This window comes from Sciurus carolinensis, chromosome 3 (assembly GCF_902686445.1).
Source record: "Sciurus carolinensis chromosome 3, mSciCar1.2, whole genome shotgun sequence".
In the NCBI taxonomy this organism is placed as follows: Eukaryota; Metazoa; Chordata; class Mammalia; order Rodentia; family Sciuridae; genus Sciurus; species Sciurus carolinensis.
In genome coordinates this window covers 137,287,868-137,311,144 of record NC_062215.1, presented here as the reverse complement: position 1 = coordinate 137,311,144, position 23,277 = coordinate 137,287,868, and the positions used below count along the sequence as shown (strand labels likewise).

Sequence of the window (23,277 nt, the reverse complement as noted above, 5' to 3'; positions counted from 1 at the left end):
GCATTCCAGTCTCTCTTTTGCTGGTATGTGTGAAAACACTCTGAAGTAGACAGCAGTCTTGGTTGAGATTCCATGTAGGCCAGTCAGGTTTGCAAAGTAATGCAAGTACCACCTCCTCTAGGAGATGGTGGAATCATGTGTTTGTGATTATTGTTGAAGATATATAATAAAATTATATTGTTCTTTTTAGATCTCTTTATTTAAATGTTCTTAACATGTTCTGTTAATTCAATGAACGTTTTAGTTTCTTCTGTATTACTATTTTATCACTTCTGCTTTTGTTTTAGGCTAAACTTTCATGTGTGTTATTATTTGTACATGTTTTAATACACTATTTAGAAATAGTGAATGTATGCAGCTTTCACTTTTGGTGTGATCCACTATTTTTGTCATTAGTTTCATTTGGAGCTTCTTCTATCTCACAAAGCTTACTTAGAATATATGTAAATATCTTCATGCTCAAATTTCTGCAAAGTGTGGGTATATTATCATATATAGAAAAGGATAATGAAGATTTTAGTTCATAGTTGACACACGACTGCTAATCAGCTAACTTTAAAATAGGGCAATTACAATGCAATTCCAATTAAAATCCCAATGATGTACCTTACAGAAATAGAGCAAGCAATTATGAAATTCATCTGGAAGAATAAAAAACCCAGAATAGCTAAAGCAATCCTTGGCAGAAAGAGTGAAGCAGGGGGTATCGCAATACCAGATCTTCAACTCTACTACAAAGCAATAGTAACAAAAACGGCATGGTATTGGTACCAAAATAGAAAGGTGGATCAATGGTACAGAATAGAGGACACGGACACAAACCCAAATAAATACAATTTTCTCATACTAGACAAAGGGGCCAAAAATATGCAATGGAGAAAAGATAGCCTCTTCAACAAATGGTGCTGGGAGAATTGGAAATCCATATGCAACAGAATGAAACTAAAACCATATCTCTCACCGTGCATGAAACTAAACTCAAAATGGATTAAGGATCTCGGAATCAGACCAGAGACCTTGTATCTTATAGAAGAAAAAGTAGGTCCAGAGCTTCAACATGTCGACTTAGGACCAGACTTCCTCAACAGGACTCCCATAGCACAAGAAATAAAAGCAAGAATCAATAACTGGGATAGATTCAAACTAAAAAGCTTTCTCTCAGCAAAGGAAACTATCAGCAATGTGAAGAAAGAGCCGACAGAGTGGGAGAAAATCTTTGCCAATCATACTTCAGATAGAGCGCTAATCTCCAGAATCTATAAAGAACTCAAAAAACTCTACACCAAGAATGCAAATAATCCAATCGACAAATGGGCTAAGGAAATGAATAGACACTTCAAAGAAGAAGATCTACAAGCAATCAACAAACATATGGAAAAATGTTCAACATCTCTAGTAATAAGAGAAATGCAAATCAAAACCACCCTAAGATTCCATCTTACCCCAATTAGAATGGCGATTATCAAGAATACAAGCAACAACAGGTGTTGGCGAGGATGTGGGGAGAAAGGTACACTCATACATTGCTGGTGGGGCTGCAAATTAGTGCAGCCACTCTGGAAAGCAGTGTGGAGACTCCTTAGAAAACTTGGAATGGAACCACCATTTGACCCAGCTATCCCACTCCTTGGCCTATACCCAAAGGACTTAAAATCAGCGTATTACAGAGATACAGTCACATCAATGTTCATAGCTGCTCAGTTCACAATAGCCAGATTGTGGAACCAACCTAGATGTCCTTCAATTGATGAATGGATAAAGAAACTGTGGTATATATATACAATGGAATATTACTCAGCCATAAAGAATGATAAAATTGTGGCATTTGCAGGCAAATGGATGAAACTGGAGAATATCATGCTAAGTGAGATAAGCCAGTCTCAAAAAACCAAAGGACGAATGATATCGCTAATAAGTGAATGATGACACATAATGGGGGGTGGGAGGGGTTAGTGGTAGGGTTAGAGTTAGGGTTAGGGAGGGGGGCAAGAATGGAGGAAGGAAGGACTGTATAGAGGGAAAAGAGGGGTGGGAGGGGTGGGGGGAAAGGGAAAAAAATAACAGAATGAATCAAACAACATTACCCTATGTAAATTTATGATTACACAAATGGTATGCCTTTACGCTATGTACAAACAGAGAAACATCATGTATCCCATTTGTTTACAATAAAAAAAATAAAAAAATAAAATAGGGCAATTATAATACAACACACACACATATATATATATACGCATACACATGCGCACACACACACACACACACACACACACACACACACACAAATATAAACACAATGGGTAATTTCATCACACTGCAAAGTGTTGAACTACTTGCTTCAGTATGGCCTGAGTGCTGTCCACTCAGGAGATGTGTAAAAAATGCAGACAGGTAGTTAAAAGAACTATTACCTAATTACATTATCAGTTGTCTAAGCTGAATTTTTAATTTTGTTAACAGATAATATTTTTCAGCCACTATGGCAACTAATATTCAGTCATACTTCCACTGTTTGATTGCAAATTATTAGAGTAACTTAAGAGACATATGCTTATTGTATTCCCCAGTGTGAGTCAATAAGGGATTTTGTGCTATTTTAGAAGTTTCAGAAGATGATGTGATTTTACATCATGAATTTAATGGAATTTAGCCTTAGGTAAATATTAAACAAAAAAATGTAGTTGAAACGTATCAGTATTTATTTTGAGATAAACAAAAATAACCAACTTTTAACTATTAAAGCATCTATTTGCAGAAACATTCTGTCTATGTAAGCCTATGTCTCATTGGGGCATTGTCTCCAACAGAGCAGGATAATCAGACTTTTTTTTATGTGAGTGTATGAAGAAGAGATCATTAAAATATATCAGAAAACAGCATATTTGAAACTTCCAAGTTCTGAAAAGTCCTTATGAAAGGACAATATATAGAAAATTATAAGTTGGTTTATTCTCAAATATAATATAAACATAAGATCTTTAAAGTTCCAAAATCCTCAATATACATAGTCAAAAATTATTTTCCTAAAAATAAATTTTGATGTTTTAAGTTACTCAATTTGTGCTATTTTGTAATTATAGCAATCAGGAGCTAATACAGAGAGATAAGACAATAAAGGAACAAAATGCATATTTTTAAAGAAGAGATATTTTCAGATAAGTGCCATAAGGGAATTGAAACTGGGTTAGGATTCTGAAACTGTGCTGTTTAGTGTAACATCCTCTAGTCACATGCTGCTACTTAAATTTAAATTCATTAAAACCTAAGTGCAACTGGTATGGCTAGTAACTGCTGTACTGCACAGTATAGATATCAGAAGGCTTCTACGATCATGAAAAGCTGTCTTGGCAGTGCTGTTCTGAAAACAGGCCCAAAAGCACATGTGACAGATTCAGTGGGAGTGACAATCTGACTGAGAAGGATGTGAAAGGTCTAGGGAAAGGCAACCCACTTTGAAGGAGCAAAACGTGGAGCAATATGTAAGATAAAATAGATGAAAAATGTAGATGTGATATAGTGCACTTTGAGGTCCTGTAGACTGCTTCTGGGTCATGATTATTATTTTATTTTGAGGTTCATATAACTGCTTATTCATTCATTCATCAAGCATTTACTGACAGCCTAGTTTTATGTTGGGTTTTATGCCTGACATACATATGAATATGACAGAGATTCTAAATTCATGGAACTCAGAGCCTGGTAGAATTCTCCTTGAAAAGAATGATGGTTCACTTTAATGACTTCAGAGGCCATTAATTCTTCAAGTGGAGAGTTAATTTGCAATATTGTATGATGCTAGGGAGGATGAGGGAATAGGGAATAGGGAAGTGGCAAGATTCTGCTATACCAGGGACTTCCCAATTGTCAAGTACCAAGCACATTTTCCCGATCATTCCATGGAACTGATTCAACCCTGGCATCAATGCACATAATGTCAGTGGAAGAAGTACAAGTGGAAGTCATGAATTATGGCTCCCCCAGCAAATGAGCAGCATCTTTTTAAACTTTAAGTTCTGCTGCTAAGTCTTGAACTAGAAACTTTGTCTTGGTCGTGTGTTTTTGTTGTTGTTTCTGCTATACATTCATTTTTTTTGTGTGTGTTAATGATATTAGATTTCATGTCTCAAAAATAGAGATTCTGATATAGTTATCTTCTTGAGGAATCCAGTGTATATTTGTGTGTGGTGTGTGTGTTTGTGTGTGTGTGTTTGCTTGATCATTTGGATTAATTTCCCTTTTTAAATATATTACTTCAGTATACTACAATGTTGATTCATACAATATGTTATTATTAACATGGTGGAAAGTGCCAGAGTTTGCAGTCAGTAAGTCGCAATTTTTCAATATTGGAAAGCTGTTACTCAAAGGTAATGTGGAATCTCAGGCGTCTCTATGAGAACTACCTTTTAAGGCAAATGCATCTATCGGTGAAAGTGATGGAGGATGCTTTCCAGATGTTCAAATGCTTGTTTTGGCAACTGCTACAGAAAACTGAAACATGTGTTTCCAGAATAACCAAAAGTGGTGTGAAGTATGGATCTAAGGGAAATCAGGCACACAGGAAGCAAGGCAAGCAGAATCCAGAGTATAGATACAGTGGGGAGATAGTTGAGTCAAGAAAGCAAAATTTGGAGCCCCAGTAATTACATGCATTGAGAACAGCTCTGCCTCCGTATTAAGATGCACCCTCCAGTTTATCATTGCTGTGCACCTCACTCACAATTCCTTATAACATCTTCGTCATCTTCCCATTAACTACTGATGTCAATATGTTGATCAGAGAAATTCTTCCTAGCTAATATGTTTGTTAGCTGGCATAAAGTTAGAGAAACATGCATGATTTGCGTTAAGCGAATTTGTCTTCAAATCCTGAACTCATTATTTATGACCAAGGTCTTCTTGACTGAGTTGCTTATCCTCTGGACAGTTCAGTTTCTTCCTTTACAGAGTGGAGGTTATAACATCATTGCTGAAAGGCTTGCTGTGACAATCAAATGAAACAAAGTATGTGAAGCACATGCATGCATGAGTTTCTTTCTCTAACCACCTACACCCAATAACCAGAATTAACATTAAGTTTCTGTCCAGTAAAGAAAAAGCACATTATCAGAAGACACGTGAAAATTTAATGGAACGTTGGCAGAGTCGCAGAAAATAAATGCTTTTAGTCAGGTTGACTTTCTGGAAGATTTTAGAATAGAATCCCACAGACAACTAATTATTCTGTCTACAAATCAGGTACTCTCTTGGAATTGTTTCCTAAAAGGTGAAGAAAATACCAAAATAAAATTCCATTCTCTATTAAATATTCCTTTTATATATGGAATACTATAGTGCTTCTTTGCCTTCAATATTTAAAAACCTATGTGTCAATTTAAAAATGTAGCTTATTAATTTTTATCCCAGAGTAGTTAACCAGTTGCAAACAGTTCAAGATGAGTACAATTCCTCATCTGCCTCCATATCTTGGTAAGATCTTGGACCTTCATTTCTAAATTGCTTTGATTTCCCCCTTCCCTCCTCAAAGCTCTTCACTTTGTCTTCTTTCTGAAGTAGACATTTTTTCCAATCTCTGTGTTAAGCCTGTTTGTGGGCCAGAAAAAGCCAGGCTCTTCCAAAAAGCCAGCCTCTATAGGAGTTGGAACTTAAAAACTGATTCCTGCTCCAGCTATTTTCCCAAGGGGTGGAGCAGCAGGAGCCAGGATAACAGGAAGAGGTCCCTGTGGGGAACTAGTTCAGTCCACACCTGGACACCTGGCTGTGTTCCACTGTGAATTTGCTGGAGAAATTTTCAGAGTCTATGTTTTGAATTGAGCTACATTGTGTGTTGGCCTTTTTGCCACTTCACGTTACCATATTAACTGTCCTACTGTCCTTCCTGTCTTTTTTATGATTACTTTTTAAAATTTGTTCTTTTCAGATGTACATGACAGTAGAGTATATTTTGACATATTATATATACACAGAGTATAACTTCCCATTCTAGTGGTCGTACAAGGTGTGGAGTTACACTGGTCATGTATTCATATATGAACATAGGAAAGTTATGTCTGATTCATTCTACTGTTTTTTCTATTCCCATCCTCCTCTCTTCCCTTCACTCCTATTTGTCTAATCCATGAACTTCTATTCTTCCCTCCCCCCACTTTTATTGTATGTTAGCATCCACATATCAGAGAGTGTCCTTACTCTCTGACGCCCTAATTTCTCTGAACAAACATCATAGGTACAATTCAAAATATTTTGAATCATGCCTTGTAGCCTGGAAGTCACAGGGTACTGACCTTACTTCTTATTGCACTTAGAGCTAGAAACTTTCAGCTTAAATCCCAGCTGTTAGCTGTATGATCTTGTATTTTAAACCCTACAACTACATTTCAGATTCTGCTTCTGTTAACACATATAGGACTACTTTGCAGTGGTGGGGAATGAATGAAATCATGTGTATTGATGTACTTAGAGTAGATAATATTCTACTAAGAGTTAAAAAAATTCTGTGCACATTCTATTGTAGTTATTTGATTCTTCCCTCTTATTGATTCAGGTATAGAGATAATTTTATTTCTTTTTATGCCTTTAAGTAAACAAAGGAAAACCACAATTCTGTTTCTAATACAACTATTAGGGTCTTAGACTCAATAATACAACTTGATGTGAACTCCATAGTTATGTGATTTTTTTAAAAAAAGGTAAAGTGACTTTTACAACCAAAATGGCTTTTATGTAATTTCTTATTAAGGCATGGTTTTACTGAAGCTATTTAGAACTATATAAGGTATGTGTGATCAGTGAAGCATCTCAACCATACCAGAACTTTAAATAATTATAGATAAGAAAATTAGTGAAGGTACTCTGATGGTTTTTGTACTTAAGAATTGAGAAAAAGAATTACAGAGAAATGCTTTTATAGTGTGGCTTCGATTTTAATTTAAATACACTTTGTAACCCATCATCAAAGGTGAGTAAGTTAACTGAAATGGAATTTGAGAAGCAGTAGTTGTGTGTCAAATATTTATTTAATTTGCAGATTATCCAGACATCATTCTTTTTAAGTACCTAACATTCATCTATGTTTCCAGTCATGGAAACAATAGAAAATATGATGGTCAAAATCCAGTTATGGGGCTGGGGATATAGCTCAGTTCATAGAGTACTTGCCTTGCAAGCACAAGCCCTGGGTTCAAGCCCTAGGCTGTAAAAAAACAAACAAGAACAAAAACAAAAACCCAGTTATTTGCTCTATTGATTTTCTTGAGAAAATCTATTATCTAGGTTACAAGTGTCTTCACTCTGATGATCACTTGTCATTGTGTACTTACTAAATATAAAATGTAAAACCACTTTGCAACCAATGATAACATTATCTGGAGGTTACTGTACTTTAAAGAAGGTACATTTTGTTAGTATGTCCAGGGAAGAATGTGGTAATTCTGTTGTAATGGAAAGGGTAGAGGCATTGATAGGGGCATTGAATTCATCTCACAGAAGATAGGAAAGAAGGACTGTGTAGAGGGAAAAGAGGGGTGGGAGGGGTGGGGGGGAGGGGAAAAATATAATAAACATCATTACCCTATGTAAACGTAAAAAAATAAATAAATATAAAAAAAAAGAATAAAGAGCGAGGTGTTATTCAGTGTCTTAAAATGTTGAAAAGTATTATCTGTGTGCAAATGGTGACAAATGGAGAATAAATGAGATTTATTTTCCTTAACTTCAACAGGCTAAGGTAATACTAAATGTTAGAAAGTATAGGTAGTTCATTTTGGGCTGCCAGGTAATCCATGATAGGTTTATTGAATTGCATTAAAGACTGCTCTGGCCACTTTACCCCATATTTATACGTAGAAACACTCTTTAATGTGCCACAAGGGATTCTCTGTGTTGACATAACTGAACATATGGGGTATTTGAGGTGATAGATTCTCCATTTCTGGAAATAACCATGTAGAAGCTTTATTGCCACTTACAGATGCTTATAGAAGGAATTCCTAAGAAGTTGGACTAAACAGCTCGTACTCTTGTGATGCTCTGTGTAATGAATTTTGTGTTCAAAGAACCAAAGATAAGCTCCCTAAGTTCATTTCAGGACAAGGGCCTGAGAAGAATAGAGGCTCCGATGAGTATAAGGGAGCATTTATTGTACACAGAAAACTTTTCATCTTTCAAGGATTTTAAAAAAAAGTGGGTGAACAAATCCAAGACTGGTTTAGACTAATTTTCTTATAAAGATTAAAAAATAATGGTAACCCACAGAGACACTGCCAATTCACACTAATATTTTAGTCTTTAAGCACATTTTACATCCTGAAAAACAATTTGAGTCCACAAGAATGCTAATTGATTGAATTTCAAGTAGAAATCCTTTCTAAGCACTGTATCCCAAGGGTTTTTATAATGATGTGACAGAACAAGAGTTGTGTTTATGCTCTGATATGTGACAAATAGTATGAACTCTGTTTGCTTCCTGTGCTCAGCTTCTTATCAACTGAGAGCATTCTGGTATAATTTATTGCCTGTTAAACTATCTCCAAAGTATAACTGTAATATAGGAAACAATCACAACTGTTTTGTGGCTGAACAATTGATTGCTTTCATTTGACCTTGTGGACTGTGAGCCTGTTAGCTTGACTCCTGAAGGCATACACATTGTTCAGGAATGTTTACCAGTCATGAGTGAGGGCTAGTTTTCCATATTGACCTCATACATAATTACATAAATTAAAGCAAACCATAACAACTGAGAGTACACATAAAACTTTAAAGTCGTTATATTGCACTGAGCTTGAAATTACATAGCCATATAGCACATATATCATTTTTGAAAACTGTGTTTCAAGTTCCTACTAAGACTGTACAAAGAACACTAAATAAAAGGTTCTGTTTTAATTAACATTGCCATAAAATTTATCTGTAGAAATATTTGGCTAAGAAAGTGGAATGCCAGTATGGAAGGCCATGTTTTTATTGTGGAGGTTGATGATGTAATGATAGAAATTTCTAACGCCAGATTTCCAAACTGTCTTGAAGTCACTAAATAATTAGGAAAGAAAGTGGAAATATAGAACTTAGACCTCAACCCACTGCAAGGATCAGCCATGTTTTAATGCACTTATTAAGTTCCTCATTCTTCAAGTCCAATTTACTTTTATAACTAATCTTTGTAATATGTGATTTTTAGGGGTTAATAATGTATTTTTTTTAATATAATGCAATCACAAGACCTCTGCAAATGAAATTGCACTCTAACTGATTATTAAAAGAATTGTAGACATTCAGAAATTAGTAGAATTTAGATCCAATATTACATTTATTTACTAATATTTCTTTTAGATTGTGGAAGGCCAAAATTTTCAGCTATTTGTCAAATATTAATGCATTAGCTAAGTCATTGGATTGTTGCAATGTTCCATCATGGTCTGACACCATAATGAAGAGCAATATGGATTTTACATTTGTTACCGACTGTATAGTGTTCTTCTTCTTAATCCTGTATTTACATCTCTCACTTTGAAGTCACACTTCACACGCTTCATGCCTGATAGACATCATGAACCTACCACACTCTTCTTTGCTCCTTTATCTTCTTGGCCTGGAAGCCCCATGTCTTCTGTATGAACTCATCAGTGTCGTCCCTTCTCTGGATCTGTGCTTCCTTTGGCTGGACTCTTTCCACCTCTCTGTATCCTTCTTTAAATGTGACAACCTATACCAGATGACATATTCCAGACCTAGCCAAGCAGCTAGGCCTAAGTGCCAGCTTCCTTATTTGTATATTTTTTTCCTCCTAAAAAATATGTTGACTTTTAAAATGATCATCTTATTGGGACTATCATCAGGGAGGACTGTGCAAGACTCAGGTTATTTCTCCATGTCTTTCCTTTCCTAATATATTTTGTCATCTAAGTGGAACTTGGAGTTTCCTTCACCAGTGAGTTGAATCATATTTGCCTGTGAATGCAAATATATTTTCCACAAAGAAAAGAAATTCACTAGTCCTTTATCTCTCTACTATGAGCACTACAGGGTTTTCTAATCATAATCAGCCCAAATTTAGTGTTTTAAACCCCAGAGTAGTTTAGGATTATCCATATGTGGTTCTAAGGGTTTGGGTAAAATGCTGAAGAAATTCATCATTAACTTATTTGATAGAGGCCTAGAGAATAGCAGAGGAATAACAGAGAAAAGATCAGGTTTCTCTTTTGTCCTCTCCTCCTCATCATTATCCTGCATATAGGTGGATTCCAAGGTAAAAAAAAAAATTATATATATATATTATATATATATATATATCAATATCAGTCCTAGGTAGCACCAAACTGATATATGTGTATAGCCCAGAGACCTCTTGGAGCATTTTTTTTTTCATTCATAGCACACCAGTTCTTGGAAGGTCCTGTGTTTGAACCTCGATACCTGAAGAAGTGGTCTCAGGGGCCCTACTTGTTGTTTGACTGACTGTAAGCAGCTTCTTTACAGATGTCAAAACATCTTTCTAAATCCCATGGTGACTCAATATTCAAGTAGATTGGTATGACCCTTCTCCTCTGCCTTCTGAAAATGTAAACTACATCCATCAGTTTTCCTTCTGTCCACATGTTCACTTAACACGACAACTTGAGTAAGTTATTCATGTTATCACTTTGCCTTCCTCTACATGTTCTGTTGTATCAAGTACATGGTTGTCTTCCCCTTTTTAAGGAATTCCACGGGATTGCCTGGGTGGAAGTAAGTCTCGGATTTCCAGTTTCTTCACCAGGATTCTGTGTTTATGAATGGGGATCATGTAGGCAGTGTGTCTTCCGGGCTTGGTTAATTCGTTAATGTGTGACAGGTAGCGCATTGGCTCCCTGTTTGACATTTCACCCTTAAGTGCTTTCATCATTTTTGTGTATGTTATATTGCCTCAGGTATTTATCTGTGTTAAACTTTCCAATAAGTAAAACAATGTGTTTTTGATAATTTGTCTAGTCTTCTGACTTCAATATATAGTTTAAGTGTTGAAATCATCAAGGAAATACATCAAAACAGGAAAGAACTAACCATTTTTTGAGTATTCTCCAAATATACCATTTTATATTTAAGATTCCCTTGGATGTGGTTGGATTCCTTCTTGTTTTTGAAAAATTTAAGGGTCTTCTCATTATTGGCTTTGAAGTTCCTTATAAGATAGTTTCACAAATATTTTTCTGGTCTGTTTAGTTTCTAGTTGTATCTGATCTGTCACATTTTAGAAGCTTCCCCATTTCCCCCCTTGATTTGGCAAGCTTTCCATGTTATGCTTATTTCTCTCCATGAAGGCAGCTTTTACTGTAACCATTTGCTGTGAAAGCATTTTTTTTTTTTTTTTTTTTTTTTTTTTTTTTTTTTGCATCTGGCTTGTTTTTATGATTCATGACAAAAAATTCATCTTGGGCTTCTAATGGTGTATTTTAAAATAGACTCCAGACCGTCTGTGGTTTATTTTATTTTAAACTATTCCTTTTTACTTTTTAAAAAATAATGGCCACATTTTCCAAAGCTTTCATTCCTAAAATTAAATTATTTTATATGGCATTCCTTCTTCTGCCAAATGCTTGGCCTAATTGTTGTGAATAGTGAATAGACGGAAATGGGCACCCAGGACATGACCTGCATCAATCCCTACTCAAATTTGTCTAGACTCTGAAATCCAATTTTAGCAAACAGATGTCTGTAATCTTCTTTATTTTTGCATTTGAATATGCATTCTATTTGCTTATGAGGAAATGACAATAAAGTACAGTACACATTATTACTTTATCAAATGTTTTCACGTTCTTAATTGTTGTATACTATTCAAATGATTTTGCTTTAAAAGGTTCCCTGCGGTATGAAAAATAAGATTTCTATTCTTTAGTTTAATAATCAAGCCCTTTCATCATTTGGTTCTTAATTATCTTATCTTCACTTCCTTCCCACATAAACTGTTTCACTTCTTTTGCAATATAGTTCTTCATAAATGATATCATTTCATGAGTCTATAACTTTTTATAGATCTTTCTGGAATATACTTCCATAGCTTCATTGTTCATCCATTCAAATGTCATCCAGATGTCTTTACTATAATCAAGATGGTAACTGTAGGACATTCTTCAGTAAGTAACTTCTCCCAAATCCATGGTCCTTCGTCTTCTATGTAATTCTGTCTTGCTCTGTGAGTCCAGATGTGAGAGCCACTACCTTGCTCATGCACACAACAAAGTCCACTCCTAGCAAGTCTTTAGGAATTTATTTAGTTGAAGAATAATGTTCTAAGGAAGAGTCCAGTTATTAAGGACTAGGGTCTCCATTTCTTTCTCTCTTTCCTCCCTGCGTATCCACCAACCTCCTTTTACTTTCCTCTCAGAGGAAAACATCTTTCCTTATATCATACACTTCTGTAGTCTGACTACGTTTCATATAGGCTTTCTCCTTTATTTGAAGCAGCTTTTCAAAAGTATATTTTTTCCTTTAGATTATTGTACTTGCACAATAGAAATCCTATTGAATAAAATCTTCAGTTTGTTACCTGACAACAATTTTTAAAGTGCCCATAAAGATGTAGGCAACACAATAGACACTAGTTTATAGTAGGAAATTGCAGATAATGTTTTCGTGAAATTTTAATTTAGTGTGTGATCCAACCAGCAACACAAAAATTATCTGATTTGGATCCCCAGTTTGATTTGGATGTCATTGCTGTATACCACCATAGCTTCCAGTACATACTTTTATTCCCACACATAAACATGCATAATTATAATGTATTATTTGTGAGTTTTCTCTACTACACTGTCAGTTCTCAGAGGGCCATCGTCTTATTTCCCTTCATCTTCCTGAAGTCAAATACAGCACCTGCACATAGTATGTTCAGCTGTAATAGATATTAAAAAGATATTTTGGGTTTTGTGAATGAATCTTTTATATGCTTAGCTTAATTGCATTATTTTAGTAACCTCTAATGTACTTATATTACTGTATTTCACTTTTTAAATAGGAAATTCAGTAAATGCAGCCTTGTAGCCAGGTAAAAAAATAAACATGGAAAAGATGCTCAAGAAATAAATTGTTCTAAATTCCTGATATAAGTGATTTCTCGTTAAGATTTCTAATAGATTCATAGTTGTCATGTCATATTGCTGACCCTTTCTGAATGCAGGAATCCTTATGTCCTCCTCACATTCCACTTATTCAGAGCCTGAGGTAAGGAAGTTTTCATGAGAACATGGAATCACTCATAGCTTCCACTATTCCACAATGTAGGAATTAAGAAAATACCTCACGAAATCCTCTGAAAGCAATCTGGTGGTGGACTAGGTAAATTCAGTTTTCCAAGAGGTTCCAAATTCAAAGAAGGGCTAGTCAGAAAGGATCATTGTAATAAGAGGAAAATCACATTCTAATGTATTCCAGAAGATGATGAAATCTCTTATCTTATTAATTTGGCAGTGCTGAGTTCCTCTTTTGCAGAATGTAATTTCCTTTATAAAAGATATGAGGCATCTGTTCCCACTCAGAACCAAATGGAGACTGCTTCATCTACACTGGCAAGTCGGGCCTCGCAGGCTCCATGTTCTGCTCACATTCTACTCAAACAGACTAGTTAGTGAACCTGGTGTTTCACATTGTTTGTTGGAATTATGAGCACCCGCCATTTTCCCATTTTCATTGGATTTTATAAAGCTGATAAAAGTGTGTATGTGTGTATAAACTTAGCATGATGGCTAATGGATTTTTAAATCAGATTATTTGAAAATATTTGAAGAGGTTATCACACATCATGCACATACGACATGTGTGCATGTATATGTGCACATATAGTTTTGTTTGATCCTACTTTTTGAGTATTATGTGATTACAAAAAGTCTATCACAGCCTACTGCTGTATCTTGATGAGACTAAAATATATCATTATAAAAAACATTAGTCTGGTTTTCTAATTTGAAATTTATAATAAACAAGCCCCAATTATTTGTTTTTCTACTCTCTCCTTTGAGAAGATTCTTACTCCAAACTTTTGCTCTTCCAACTAGCTAAAGCTAAACAAACTCTGTGCTTGCTTACTATAACGAGATTCTTATTCCTAGTATGCATCAAACTGCATCTTTTTCTCTTTTGGTTTCTTGAACTGTCAGGAAAACTCTCAAGTGCTTTTGTGTTCACTGCTTTTAGAGGCTGAAGTCTTGCATTTAAGCAACATGGGTTCTTGAAGGGGAAGAATGTCTTTGAGTGTCCACACCCCTTTCCATAACCATCTGGTTTGCAGATGACAAAGGCTTTAGGTTGTTTTTCCCCCTTACAGATCTGAGAAACAGATTGGACTTAAAGTTCTATGACAGTGATCCTAACATATTAATCTTCATAACGTTGTCAAGTTATTCAAGAATTAGGTTCTACATCTATTTTTAAAAGAATGAACACACAGCACCTATGATAAACTACCTATAGGACATTTTTCCACGGGGCTATACTGTCCTCATTATTTCTTGCAGTCTAGCTATGTCTTATTCCTTTTTCAAAGTTCGGATTAATATCTGCTTCCTCTATGAAGTCTTTTCTAGTTAGTCTACCCTTCATGCATCTCTTTCATTACCGAGAACACTTGCCTTCATACCACATCAAGGTGCATATTTGTTTAAATGTTTCACATATGTGTTTGATTTTCCAATCAGAATGTCAGTTGTCTGATAACAGAGTTCTTTGTGCTTTGTTTTGTAGTCCCAGTATCAGGTATTCAATGGATATTCAGGACTTAGTTGTTGAATAAATACAAGCTTAATGTTATTGAAGAGGACTCTTTCTACTAGGGAATGTGGAAAAGACTATATTTGGATGGGATTTAGTCAGGAAAAATTCTTCAGTGGAAAATATTAACCTGAATTATAACACAAGGGTAGGACTTTTAATGCCACCTTAGGTGACCCTAGATAAGTGGATAAGACCCTTGTCCCCACCTCCCAAAACAAAAACCAAGCAGGCATCCTTTCCTCCAATAGGTGCAGCCCCAAGATAGGAGGCATAAAAGACAACTTGGATTGAATATCAGCTGCCACTGGCACCTTCAACAAGAGATTTTGTGATGTGTATAAACTTCAAAGAATGTACCGGATGCCTCCAAATACTGATACAGATAGGGCATGCAAGTAAAGGAGGCTTGGTGGCTAGGAGATGGCTAATATTACATACTCTGTGTGGCATGGAGCTGCAGGCCAACCACCTACAGATTCTATGTGAAACAAATGGTAACTAGATGTGAGTCTTATGGCTGAGGTGTATGCAGGTGTTTAATTGGCACAAGAAAATAATATGAAAGAGAATGAATAGATCAGAGATTGACCAGGTAGGCAAGGAAGAAGTAGATGAGGCTTATAAGGTGTGAATACCAATCAGAGTAAAGAAACTGACACAATTTTCATGGACAGGGTTTCAATTTCTTATTGGGGTAGAGTGTAACTGAGTGCAAGCTGAGATTTTAGGAAAGTGACATGGTTGAACTGCCACTTTAGAAGACCGTTTTAGTTGCTCCATTTAAAATGAGTTGCATGATATTCTCCAATTCCATCCATTTATCTGCAAATGCCATAGTATTATTCTTCTTTATGGCTGAATAATATTCCATTGTGTATATATACCAGTTTTTTAAATCCATTCACCTGCTGAAGGGCATCTAGGTTGGTTCCACAATCTAGCTAATCAAAATGCAGACTATAAAAATAAAAAAAATAAATAAAATGAGTTGCAGGTCAGTAATAGCAGAAAGAAATCTAGATGCTTGTGGTATTGAAGAGAATGAAAGGGGAATGATTGAGGTAAAATAGGCAGAGAAATTTTTTTTGACCCTATGGGAGCAAAAAAATCTGGGGAAGAATGGTCTAAAAGATGAAGAGATGAAATGGATGATATTATAAATTATTATTCTTTCATAGATCTGCATTAATGTAAAAATAATTATTATTTTTAGATTACCATTTATTGAGTTTCTAAGAACATTCAGTGATTAAGCCTATGTACTATACATTCTTATAAAGCACGTATATATTGTTAAGGTAGCGTTAACAATATTTTTATAGGATAAATCAATTTCCTCAATTTGTAATCTATCTGTGAATTGGCAGAAACCAATTTTAAAATTTACCCACAGACTGAAATTCTGTGAATTGTGAGAGTATTTCCCAAAGTATAGGACATTAGTCACTATTGGTACACAAATAATTTCAGCTAGCACACATCCGTATATGTTTGCAAATTTTCTGTTTAATTAGGGAAAACTATGTAGCTTCTCAAATATGAGGTTATTTAGAACTGAGGAATACAAAATGAAGGAGGAAACAATAATATTAATGAAAATGCACATAAATAACAGTGATGTACATAGATATGAAAATTTTACAATTGTGGTGAGTTAGTTGAATGAATAGAAATACTAATATACAGTATACATATATCATAAATATTAAGCATGTATCATAAAACAAAAGGATTTGGGGAGAAATTTTGGATGTTTAGATATATCTAGTTCGAAGGGAAAACTTTCAGACTAGAAAGGATTTTAGTATTTTAAATAATTTTTTGTTTAAAATTATGTCAATCATAACATCAAAATGTGTAATTTTAGCTCAAATATTTTAGAATAGTCTGTACACCATCCATTTATGGCTTATATTTATGCAGTATTTGCAATATTTACATATAATATGAAACAAACTCACTTTTAATTATATCAACTGCGTATTATCTCAGCATTGATGTTGGCGATTCCAGAAAAGGATTTGAAAGTATCTATAAAATGACCATCCATAAAACATCTCAATAATTTTTCTTAGTTTGATGAGGCTCAACTTTTGGTCTTTGATCTTTGATAAAACTTAATTATGTAATTTACCAAGTGAAATATATTGGATGACTGGATTTCTTCAAGTGTAAAAGAGATAACTGAACCACTAAGCTGTACAATCTCTTTGATCTCATTAACTGGACAGTTAACTTTATTTACAGGTCAGAATACACCTGAAAATTCAAGGGAAAATTTAAAGTGCATTTTACTGTTCTGATGTAGTAGTACTAAATTTTAAGAATTGAAGGAAAGATGAGTATGCTAACTTTAAAGTTTGCTTTTATCATCCAACCTTTGTGACTGTATATTTTATTGGGTGAGAGGGGATCTTTAAATATAGACACAAATAAATCATCCCAGTCAGATGGATACTCTACTATATATCAACAACATAGTCTTTGGTCAAAGTGATAGCAACAACATGTTCTGTGGTGGTCATATAAAAGATTGGAAATTGACTCTTCATTAACTTAGCAAAATCAATTTGCCTCTATGAATCTCAATCACTTTATCTTAAAATAGCAAAATAGGAAAATAATTGCTGCTTTGAATGTTCATAGATAGTCAGATAACATCCCCAAACTGACTTGTATAAAGTAAACATTTAATAAACTTTTCTTATTAGTATTACAGATGACCTCGTTTATCTGGATTCACCAGTGGTATGCTGCATGTACATTTTACTGGTCTACTGTGTGTATACCCAGCTCCATACCAGATTATTTGGAATCAGTATTACCCATGTCCCACCTCTGCCTGTCAAAGTCCTGGTTTTACTTCCCAGAAAAGCTCACTTGTGGCACATGTCTCTAAAAGGAAATAACCTAAGTCTGTGCTATAGCTCTTTTTAATAAAATAATGGTGATTTATTTTTAAAATATTTTAAAATTCCAAATGGCAAAGGTATAACTTTTAGTACATTCTAGACTATTTGAATTCAGATCAAATAACAAGAACTATTTGTGTAGTACTTAATAGTTTAAAATGCTTTTTTTCATGTAATTTATCTCATTTCATGTGACATAAGAAAACTGTCCCCCCTCCCAACCCCATTGGAAGAAGTGAGCCTTAGAAAATAAATGACTTACTCAGGGTCTCCCTAATGGTAGTTACTAGAGTTGGGTTTTCTGATGCCAGAAACAGTTTATCCTAGTGTATGTCAATGAGAAATGTACTGAATAAAAAAGAAGGGGAGGGAGTAAAGATGAAAACCTAAAAGGAGAGTAGCTTGAATTTAAAGCTCTGACTATGGCATTATACATTTTGAGCAAAGATAAACTTCCTCAATTTCTCTCCTTTTCTGTATAAATCTACATATTTTCTGTATCCTTATTATTAACTTTGTTGATGCACAGTAGTATCTCTTTTAGCTTCCTGTTCTGTAAACATACGTTGTTTCACAATAAAGAACCAACTGTGCCTTTAGGCTTAAAATGTATTAAGGTTCAGAAAAGTTCTCTATCCTATTTAAGATAGAACAAAGGAAAAAAAGACACCATAATCTCTAGGAAAGGGCTCTCCGGTAGGAATCAAAGGATTCTTTCTGTTTAGCCTGGAAACCTCCACCATGTTGTTTTAAAAATATTGGAAATTCTGTGTTTTATGGAGTATATACATGTTAAAGTCAGAAATATTCTTTGGTATAAATGAATTTTTAATCTTTGATGCTTATTTTTGCCCTTGATGTTTAATAGCTGGGCAGTACTAAAATGCTAACTAATTGTGCTTTGACCATACTTTAACATCTGTTCATTTTTGAAAAAAAAATTTTTTTTTTATTTTAGAAGTTTCAGATTTATAGAAAAATTATGAAGGCAGTACACAAGTTTCCATATACTCCAGAGTCAGTTCCCCCTCTTATTAACTTCTTTCATTCCCAATTAATGAACCAATATTAATACTTTATTGCTCATTGAAGGACATACTTTATTCTAATTTTCTTGACTTATCTGGTGACCTTTTTCTTTTCCAGAATCCCATGGGGGATACTATATTACTTTGAGTTGTCATGTCTCCTTGGGACCCTTTTCCCAAATTTCCTTTGCTTTTCATGATCTTGAGTTTTGAGAAGTAGTGATCAGGTATTTTGTAGAATGTCCCATAATTAGAACATGTGTGTGTGTGTGTGTGTGTGTGTGTGTGTGTGTGTGTGTTTCATGTTTAGAATGGGGTTATGGGTGTTTGAAAAGCAGCTCTCAATGGAAGTGCCATTCCCAATTATCAACATGATTTATCACCAGTGATACTAAACTTGATCCCTTTGCTGAAGCAGTGTGTGACAGGAATCTTTGCTGTAGTATTGCTTTTCTTTTCTGTAGAAGAAAGTCACTATGGGGAGTTATTCTCTATCTTCTTGAGGTTGGAGTATCTACATAAATTATTTGCAATGTTGCACAGGAGATTTATCTATTTCACTTATTTATTTATCTATATATTCATTTATTTATTTACATCAGTATGGACACTCAGATATTTATTTTATACTTTTGGTTACAATCCAATACTGCTTTGCTTATTTAGTTGGTTAGATTTTTCTAGTTGTTTTGACCATTGGAAGCTCTTTAAATTGGCTCTTCTATCCCTTTGATATACCATTATGTTTTGTTTTTCTTTTGTCTTTAACAAATTCTTACTTTCAGACACTGTAAATAAGATGCTCCAGGCTCATCTGATATATTTCCTACTCTAGTCTTAGAATCAACCATTTCTCTGAAGAACCTTTGTTAGAGAATGGTATCAGAAACTACAATCTGAAACCAAGATGTTTTTGTAAATCCTGAGGAGTCTGTGCTTTCAAATCCTCTCAGCTGACTGCAAGGAAATACATGTATGTGCAAAGAGATGTATATATACATATATGTATAAATATTTCAATGAAATTTCTGATTATTTACATTTTGGAAGCAGGCATAGAATAGTAACCTTCATTTTTATAGCACTTTTCCTCATACTTTCTATATATGGAATGTCATACAAAATAGAGGACGATGAAGATAGATTAATAAATAGAATAAGAGTAGAGCCAGGTAGAGGTTGGAAATAATATCTTTAAAGTATACTGTAAACCAGAGGTCCCTAACTGAAGTCCTCAGGCTGAATTAGGTCTGCATACATATTTTGTTTGGCTCGCAGAGGACTTTTAAAACTATTTGAATTATGTCACTAGCATGAAAAGTCAAGAGATGGCAAATGCAAATATTGATTTCTAGATTTTTTTAAAAAAAATTTGTCAGGTACTTTTGCACCAGTTTTCTTGCTCTAAATGGTGGTGCAAACCTTGACAAGGATTGCGTAAGCTCCAGTTTTAGCCCATTTACTCATCCCCACCCAGACTTTCTGTATTCTGGACACAGGGGAGCCATCTCAGGCTCCATCCCACATGGACTGTTGTTGTTCCTCTAGGAAACAGGGAAGGAAAATATTTCTTGAACCCATGGCTAGCAAATTTGGAAAATGAGATAGAGCATTTTCCCATGTGTAAATGTAAAAAATGTCCCCATTTGTTTAACACACAAACTATGACTACATTAAAATAATACTACTTAACATTCCAGGGAAAAATAAACCCAGCCCACTAAATTTGGACTTCTGCCCTAATCCTTGGTTTTCCAGTGGTGATCAGAACATAAATCAGCTTTCCTGCCACTTCTAACAAAATGACTTCATTAAGTAATATGAAGTAATATAAAATTTGGATTTTGATGAATATGCTGTTACTGTATGGCCTAGATTTAAAAATTTTAGAAGACATCTTCAATGTAAGAATAGGATTTTTTTCTCAGGCAATTTTTTTAAATACATCTTGAACCAATTTTTTGTTTTGTTTTTAGTAAAAGACAAATGAAAAATAATTTAGTCATGATCAGTAGTATACATTCTACTTCTATATTTAAAGCACTGTGAGTGTGTTTTTACTTGTGGAAATCAGTCCAATTAGTTTTATTCAGAAGGGAGAGAAATAAAGAAAAGTTTTATTAATTTTAGAATAGAGAATTCCAGTATGCTAAAGATATGAAATAGAAATCCAACATTTTATTAGACATTTGACTTCTGGTTTTCAAAACGATGAATATTATTAGAAAATAAAAAGTTTAGGTCATCAGCAGTTAAAATGAAAACAAAATCCAGATTGTAAATTTCTGGGAATGAAGCAAGCTTGCTGCTTTCTGTATTTTACTGACTGAACCAAATCAAATATATTTGGCAAGACAATGGATTTGTGGCAAGTGGGCAGAAGAAATGAATTGAAATTACCTTAATAAGGGCAAATTTAGTTCAAATTTCAAGTATAAAAATTAATATAGTATGATGTAAAAATCAATAAATATTGTATAAAATAACATTGAAAAATATAAAGAATAAATCAGGTTTGGAAATTTGACTCTCTCCACCTTCTGAACCCCCCATATCAGTGCATCATAGGATTTCACAGTGATTGTGTGTATTTGTCTGTATATGAAAATATACAAACAAAAATTTCACCATATTTATACAAGTATGGTTTTTTTAATACATATACTTATTTATAAAAAAGAAAAAATCTACAACTGCCCAATATGAGTACTACATAAAATATTTACAACCATAATCACACAGAAAATGCTGTTTTATATGTATATACACACATAAATATACAAATTTATACATTTTTAACAAAATATTTTTACATTAGAAGATGCAGGTTAACACTCTGAATACTTCTGGCCTATAGAACAATATGTTAGACTTTTAATTCCCTATGAACATATGCAGGAGTAGATTAGCATTTGAAAAAATAAATCTGATGAATATAGGTTGAATAGAAAGTTTCTGCACTTTCAGAGCTAAGAAAACAGAACTCAAGTCACTACTACCCTATGTGGCTAAGGCCCATCAGTGAATGAATATGACTGAGGAACCTGTTTCTCTGATATTCTTCATTACTGATGAAAAATTTTCACCTTCACTAATACTGTTTGCCTGTCCAGGGTCTATCACTTAAAAGCTATAGGAATTACTCTGAGCTCCTGTCATTTACCTTATGGGGATGATACTGTGTTTGTTGAGGATTAAGTGGATCAAGAATGTTACAGTACAATACTTAGCATTTGGCCTGTTAAATATTTAACAAACATGTCTAATTGCTACCTCTACAATTACCACTATGACAACCACCAATTTAAACACAGTCCTTGTAAGCTGAATTATCTTAATATCTTTTATAAAATAGAATAAAAAACAGCAGCATCCTAAATCACAAGTTCTTTGTTATTAATCTGAAGATTTCTCAAGTGTGTAGATATGTCCATAGTCTTTGCAGCTGATGCCGAAACATTTGAAAGACATTAATCTACCTATTGTTAATAGTTAATTGCCAAGTAGAGCACTAGCTTTTGCTTTTCACTTCACTGCAACCAACATTTGTAACACAAAAGGGTACAGTTTGTTAGAAGTCATTGCAGTACCTCATTTGCAAGCTTAGTATTTCTCTTACCAGGTAGGTACCCTGCAGCGTCATCCAAAGCCTTTATATTAATATTAAAAACACCCAATTACCTGTGCAGCAAGATTTTGTCATAAACTATTTCCACCATAAATTACATATTATTTAAATATTCTGGTCAGAGAAGAAAAAAATTGCTAAAAGGGTTGAGGTAATAGTATAGTAGATCATGACCATCCATGCTGGGCTGTTTTTCGGTTTTTCTTTTGGTTGGTCTGCATTAGAATTGAGATGTTTTTCAATGAAGCTGGTCCTTTATTCATTGCCTGTAACCATAATTATAAGCTGAAATTCCCGAATTGAAATAGAAAGACAACACTATGAAAAACTCTGTCTTGAGCTGAAGATTTAGTATATACATTATAAATATCCCACTTAACCCAAGTTTGTGGGGCAGGAGGTACAGATACTTCCCAAAGCTTTGCAGCTAACAATTCTCATAACTTCTCAGTCTATTCATTTTATGTGGTTAATAAGGCATGCAGGAGTTAGTGTTATTACTAATAAATTAATTGGGATTAGGAGGATTTCATTTTGTAAGCCTTCAAGCTGATTATTCATCCCATCTCCATTTTTTTTCAAAGCCAGCCTTAAGAGATGTACTTAGAACATTTTTTCTTGCAATTTATGATATGATTTGTTTCATTTTCCCAGAATTTGCCATTGAGTTGGTGTTTGGTAATTCTGAAATTCCAGAAAAGTGTTTTTATGTAGCCTTTTAAAAAAAAATGTACATTTGCTTTATGCAAAACTATTGAAAATTATGTACTTCAATATGGTAGAGCAAATAGCTAAGAAGTTATGTTTCTATTGTCAACTACCAGGAATTTTCAGGTTTTAGTTGTAGTTGCTGTCACCTCAGTGAAGGCTACCTGGCTGGTGAGAGGATGATGTGGTACTAACAGCGGAGTGCTAGTAACTCTCAGAATGCTGTGAATGAGGTGCCAGGTATAGCAGCCCGTCT

The 23,277-nt window shown here is 34.3% G+C and overlaps 1 protein-coding gene across 1 annotated transcript in view; it reads left to right on the top strand.

Moving 5' to 3' along the window:
- The window catches only part of Col5a2 (collagen type V alpha 2 chain), a 138,784-nt gene that overhangs the window by 21,178 nt on the left and 94,329 nt on the right, over positions 1 to 23,277 (top strand). The gene's annotated exons all lie outside the window — the stretch shown is intronic.